General features: G+C 39.5%; 1 long non-coding RNA gene across 1 annotated transcript in view; it reads left to right on the top strand.

Annotated features, from left to right (window-relative positions):
* Window positions 1-4,944, top strand: part of LOC131415384 (uncharacterized) — a 151,060-nt gene extending 146,116 nt beyond the window's left edge. Inside the window, exon 3 of the long non-coding RNA XR_009222439.1 lies at window positions 3,518-4,944. This is a non-coding gene — a long non-coding RNA (uncharacterized LOC131415384). The remainder of the gene's footprint in view (window positions 1-3,517) is intronic.
* Window positions 4,945-6,000: the final 1,056 nt, after the last annotated feature.

Genomic DNA, 6,000 nt, shown 5'->3' on the forward strand with positions numbered 1-6,000 from the left:
TATATATATATATATTTTAAAGGATGTCTTACCTTTGCCATTTTACTAGCATAATTGACAATATAGTAAACCTAATTTAGGGGTTAAATTTTTATGAAGTAGAAAAAGTCTTCCTCCTATACTGTCCCTTACTTTCCCAATTCTCCTGTCCAGGGCAACAGTTTTGTCAATTTCTGTGTGTTCTTTAAGATATTTTTTATGTCTACAAAAAGCAAAAATATGTATTTCATCCCAAATTTAGTGCAAATTTCAGCATATTTACTGTCCTTCACTTTTTTTCCCCATTTGACATTATATCTTAGAGATTGTTCTATATCAAGATATTAAAAAAAAATCTCATTCTTTTTTACAGCTATATAATATTCCACTATGTATGCATATGCATAAAATATTTAATAAAGGACAATGTTTTATTTCTAATATTAAACTAGCTATATATGGCACAATGATTGCCCCATAGGACTTTTTGATAAACATTTGGAGATCTACATGGAACGATCAACTCAGTGCACAATGATCTAATGGCATGGTTCTTTGTAAGTGTGATTGGTGATCAGTTAAGCACGACCCATTCTTAAGCAATGTGCTTAAGAGGACAGGGTGGCTGATTTAACTATTTTCAACATACAGACATATATTCATCTCTAAAGAGCACTTCCTTTGATAGCACAGGTAACTGTCTAAGTGGGGAAAGCAGTTACACCTTTGCTATAGTGTCTTTAGTCAGAGGATGCACAAGGAACCTGGTCTGCAAGTATGTTTTGTGTTGATTAATTACAAAATATTCAAAGTAGTTGACATCAATAACTAATTTAGAGATTTAACATACAAATCTGTACTTTTAGTTTCTGTTGAAAAGCCCGACAATCTAGCAAGAGTTGGCCTGCCTTCCTTTAGAACAATAGCCCATGGAGCTGAGTAGCACTGCCCTCTTCAGACAAGAGCATAAGTAGCTGGATTCTTCCAGACCTATCCTGGCGACTTAAATCATTATCTGCCTGGACCCAGTAGGCATTTACGTTTGCCACACACGGACTCAAGTCACAGAGAGCGTTAGAGTCAAAAGTCTATATCTAACACCATTTTGGATAAGTGCTCCAATAATGGTAATGACTACTGTGATGGTAATATTAAGATTCCTGGAGAATATAAATTCCTCATATTACGTAAAAGTAATATGAGCCTCATTTGGCCTCTTCCCTCCTCCCAACACCTTCAAATTTGCTTGGCTTTATTCAATCATGTAGATACCTGGTATCATTCCCAGGTCATGAGTGAAGACTTCTAGAACTGTTGATAAAGAAGGAGATGAAGAGCAAATACAAGCGCATCGTTACAGGGAGTCTAGTGCCACCCATAATAGTGGAAATTTTTACCCATATTAAAAGGAGAAGGGAAATATCCAACTCCAGCCCACACTAGCCATCCTGTCCCACCTAAAGGAGCGAAAAACAAAACAAAACAGAACAAAACTGAGAAGTACTTGTGAAGTTCGCAGTCCAGGGGCACATGCTCACTAAAAGACTGAGACTTAGGCATAGGACTAGAGAATGCTTCTACTGCCCCCACACCTTACCATCATATCACTCAAGGCCTATTTACCACAGTTCTTTTTACCCAGTACATTATGTTCAGTTTCCAACAAAAAATTACAAGGCATACTGAAAGGCAAAAAGCACAATTTGCAGAGACAGAGCAAACACCAGAACAAGGCTCAGATATGGCAGGGATGTTGGAATTATCAGACCAAGAATTTAAAGTAATTATGATTGATAGGTTAAGGGCACTAATGAAAAAGAATTTTGCTTAATAACCTGGAAATTTATGAATTGGTGAGGTATCCTATTGCTTTATACATTGTGAATTGTGTATTTTTGACTGACTTGGATATCTTATGGAAGGAAAGGAAGGTATTCGGATAGGGAGGGAGAAGAGCTATTTGAGGGTGGGCAAAGAAAAAATCATCCTGGATCATGAAGGTATTGAGGCAGATCAGGCTTCACAGACCAGAAACCTGCTGACAAAATGATCCTGTTAAGTGCAGGGTGAACTTAGAGGTGACACCCACCACCTGAGGGCCATGAGGGAAGGAACCTCGGAGCCTGGGTGCCAAGCTGGCAGCCACAGGAATTGTAATGTGCCTCCCCAGACAGTCAATCCTCTGATAGTTCACTTCCTTCCTCTTCACTTAAACTTCTCAGGTCTATCTGAAGACCTACTTCTTGGACCTCATGGCACTTAAATCCCACAAAATACAGGGATTCCACATGCAAGAGAAGTCCCTAAATATTTATTTCCACATAACTTAAATGCTGTGATTTGTGTTCTTTAGAAGACAAATCATGAAATTACATGCCTTGTGTTCCTTCCCTTCTGCCAGTCATCTCTCAAAGGAATGGATGCCACTCCTTGTATGTCTGCCATCTCTGCACTCTCATTGCTACGCTTCTTCAGGGAGGGGGGTGAGGAAAGAGCATGTCCACCCCGAAGTTTGCTCAGGAAAAGGGGAGACAGCTGAGTAATGACTCACCACATTTTAAAAGACAGATCAGAACACAGAAAGTGCTTTTGGTTCTGGCGTCTTTTCCTAGTAACAATCCCAGCAATAATCAGGCTGTGAGGATGAGCACCATCAAAAAGGAACGCTATCCACCAGTACTCACCAAATCAGTTCTGGAAGGGGGGCAGTGTGTAGAGGGGCTTTTACCTCCAAATCTCTGGTTTGATTCCAGATATAACGAGACTGACCAAATGTCACTCTAATTAGAAGGCAATCAAGTTCCATAGCAAAATGAATTCCACAGTTTGAACTCGCTTCAAGGGGACATTTGTCTTCATTATGGGATGTGTGTACTTGGGGCTTGGTGGACATTTCTGCTTTAAAGAGACTCCTGCTATAATGAGTGTGAAGACGGAAACCTTTGCCCAGGTCTGAGCGCTTGGGGCTTGCCCCGAATGTGGAGTCTGAGCCTTCAGGTGCAATTCAGCCGAGCCTGGTCACTCTTCCAGACTGCTTTCCTATAATTGTTTCTAGAGAAGAAAGGAAAGAAAAACAGCCCTGACAGATTGTGGAGGTGATAAAGTTCCTGAAAATTAGAACTGCTAATGGGGTAAAAGTCTATTATTGCTTGAAATCTCCTAAGGTTTCATACTTTTTTTCTCCCTTCTCTCTCTTTCTCTCTGTTTTTAATTGAAATACAAAATTCTGTAGGGGATTTAGCCAATTGAGTCAATAACAAGTCAAAAGCTTAGGCATGCAGCTTATCTTGTTCATAAGTACTAGATTTTTTTGTCTTGCAGGCTTCTGCAGGGTCCGTCCCCTGTCCAGTGGAATGGCTGTCACGAGATGCCGTGGCTTATTCTTATAGGAGAATTTTAGGGCTGCTGAATCACTCAGGCCCAACAGCTGCTGGCAAATGGATTTTCTGGGAATTGAAGTTTCTTTGTCTCCCATCTTCTCCCATTCTGTCTTGCTTAGAGTTACAATTTAAGTGAATGCATCCCTATCCTCTTTCAGGTGTGCAGCATATGAGGAGGACCATGTAAAAGCCAGACATGGAGACAGAAGAGAGAGAGAGAAGCCTAGAGATGGTGACATCTCCAAGTAGACTGCGATTCAGCCAACTCGCATTGTGTGAGAGGCAGTAAAAAGCAGAGAACAAAGCTGGTACTGCATGACCCCTGGATATGTCATTTTACTCTGTCTTTCCATTAAAATGGAGATAATATCTGATTTGTCTGTATTATAGTATTCTAGTAAGAAATAAATGCACTGTTACGTGTGAACATGCCGGGTAAATGGTTTAAAGAGTCAACCAATCACTTCCTTACATCTAAAACGATGCAAGTCCTGATAACTAAAAGTCACAAAGAAATTCAGATGGCAAAAAGAAGAATATGTAAAATGAGGCTGTATTTTTAGATTTTTTTTTCACATGTATATATATTCCACCTCACTAACTATTGGAGAAGTGGTGTGGCATGGCTGTGGTTGACAAGGGTGCAGGATCTGGAGCCAGCCTTCCTGAATTCCAACCCTTGCTCTGCTGTGAGACATTGAAGGCGTTATTGTTCCTTAGATCACTTATCTATAAAAGGTGATCATTTTTGGAGGACTTTTGGAATGCTACCCAAACAGAATATGGACTCAGTTGACATTGTTGTTGTTAGTGCTGTCAACTCAATTTTGACTCCTAGTGACCTTGTGTAGAACAAAGCAGATCTCGATCTTTTTTGCGCCATCCTCTCACCTTCTGGTGCTATATCAGACAATGCTGCACTGCTATTCATAGGGTTTTCAAGGCCAATTTTTTTGGAAGTGCGTGGCCAGCTCCTTCTTCCTAGTCTGTCTTAGTCTGGAAGCTCTGCTGAAACCTGTCCACACCCTGCTGGTATTTCATAGCTTTTAGCAACACAGCAACATGCAGTCATCACAGTATGACAACTGACAAACGGGTGGTGTGGTTCTCTGACCGGGAAATGAACCTGGGCCACAGCACTGAGAGCGCTGAATCTTAACCTCTGGACCACCAGGGCTGGCTCCACTGGCATTAGGTATTCTTTTTTCAAGTAAATGTCATGTATTCCTGCCTCAATGTTTTTTATTACACTTTCTTGCCTCCTTTTGAAAAGTTCCCCTGCCCTGTATATTTGAAACCTATGTTTTATTTGATTTCCTTTGGGTTTGGGAGGTTTTCCCTTACCCTTAAAATCTATAGTGGTGTCTCTGTTCTCTGAGCTCCTAGAGTACTTATTGACAGTCCCCCAGTTGGAACTTAATTATAGGTTTCCTTTTGGTATGATTTTTTTATTGTTTATTATTTTCTAGGCAGCAGTATGAACTGAAAAGGAATTGAGCTGTTTTATCATTCTCATGAACCTCATTTAACCTCTCTGAGCTTTATTATATTAACCTGTAAAGTAAAGATGATGTTAATAATAATACCTACCTAACAATTATGAGGATCTACAGAGAGAAGGTCTGTGAAAGTTCTTAATAACCAGGAAAATTGATTTACTACTCTTATATATGCTCTGGTCTATCCAAATTAGATATGATGTCTTTAAAAAATGAAGTGTTATGTATTTCAGAGTCCTCCAGCATCTGGCAGAATGTCTTGTGCCTAATAGATACTCAATAAATATCTACTGACGGTTAAGTTGATGTATTGAATAAATATATTAATTAACAGAGTTGCAGATTGAATAAGCTTTCATGGCATGAATGAGAATAATTAGAAGAGATACAGAATATGCAAGGCAGATAAAAGTTGCCCTAAAATCATTCCAAGGAAAGGAATCGGGTCTTGATTAAAAGTGTTTGTGTATTTGTAGTGTGTGTACGTGTATGGAGAGAACGAGAGAGAGACAAAGACAAAGGCTTAAAAGCTGGGAGAGGAACTTGATTTCAAAAAGGTATAAAAGAAAAAAACAACTTCTCTTGAGGTTCACCATAAGAGAAGGATGCTAAGAGTAAATGTTCTCTCCTAACCACTTACGCACAAGTCAGAAACAGAAGAGGAGAGGATACATACATCCACTGCCTGCCACTGGCTTTCCATGCTGATGAAACCAAAGACTTTTGTGCAATTTCAATTTCAGCATGGCAGGTGTTCTCTCCTTTCCTTCCCTCCTCTGTCTCTTCCTTTTCACTTCATTAACTATTACCCTAAGCTCATCCTTGCTCAAATTATGGAAGAAGTGGTTTAGTTGGAGCTTCAGCTCTGGTTTTGACCATTTTCCCCACTTCAGAGTTACTCTTTTCCATTCAACAAAAATAAACCTGAAGTTGGCACTTTAAATAGTTAGGACTCAGGCATCACATGACCCGACAACCAATGAGCATATTCTAGTTGAGATGGTGTGTTATGGAATGGACTTTGGCCCAATTACACCAATAATTTCTCAAGGAGTATATAAACAAATTAGAATGATCATGTGGGCAGGGTATTAATATAAGTAGGCTTACCACAAATTTATTTTGTGGGATAAAAATCTTCA

Source organism: Diceros bicornis, chromosome 16, assembly GCF_020826845.1.
Source record: "Diceros bicornis minor isolate mBicDic1 chromosome 16, mDicBic1.mat.cur, whole genome shotgun sequence".
Classification (NCBI taxonomy): Eukaryota; Metazoa; Chordata; class Mammalia; order Perissodactyla; family Rhinocerotidae; genus Diceros; species Diceros bicornis.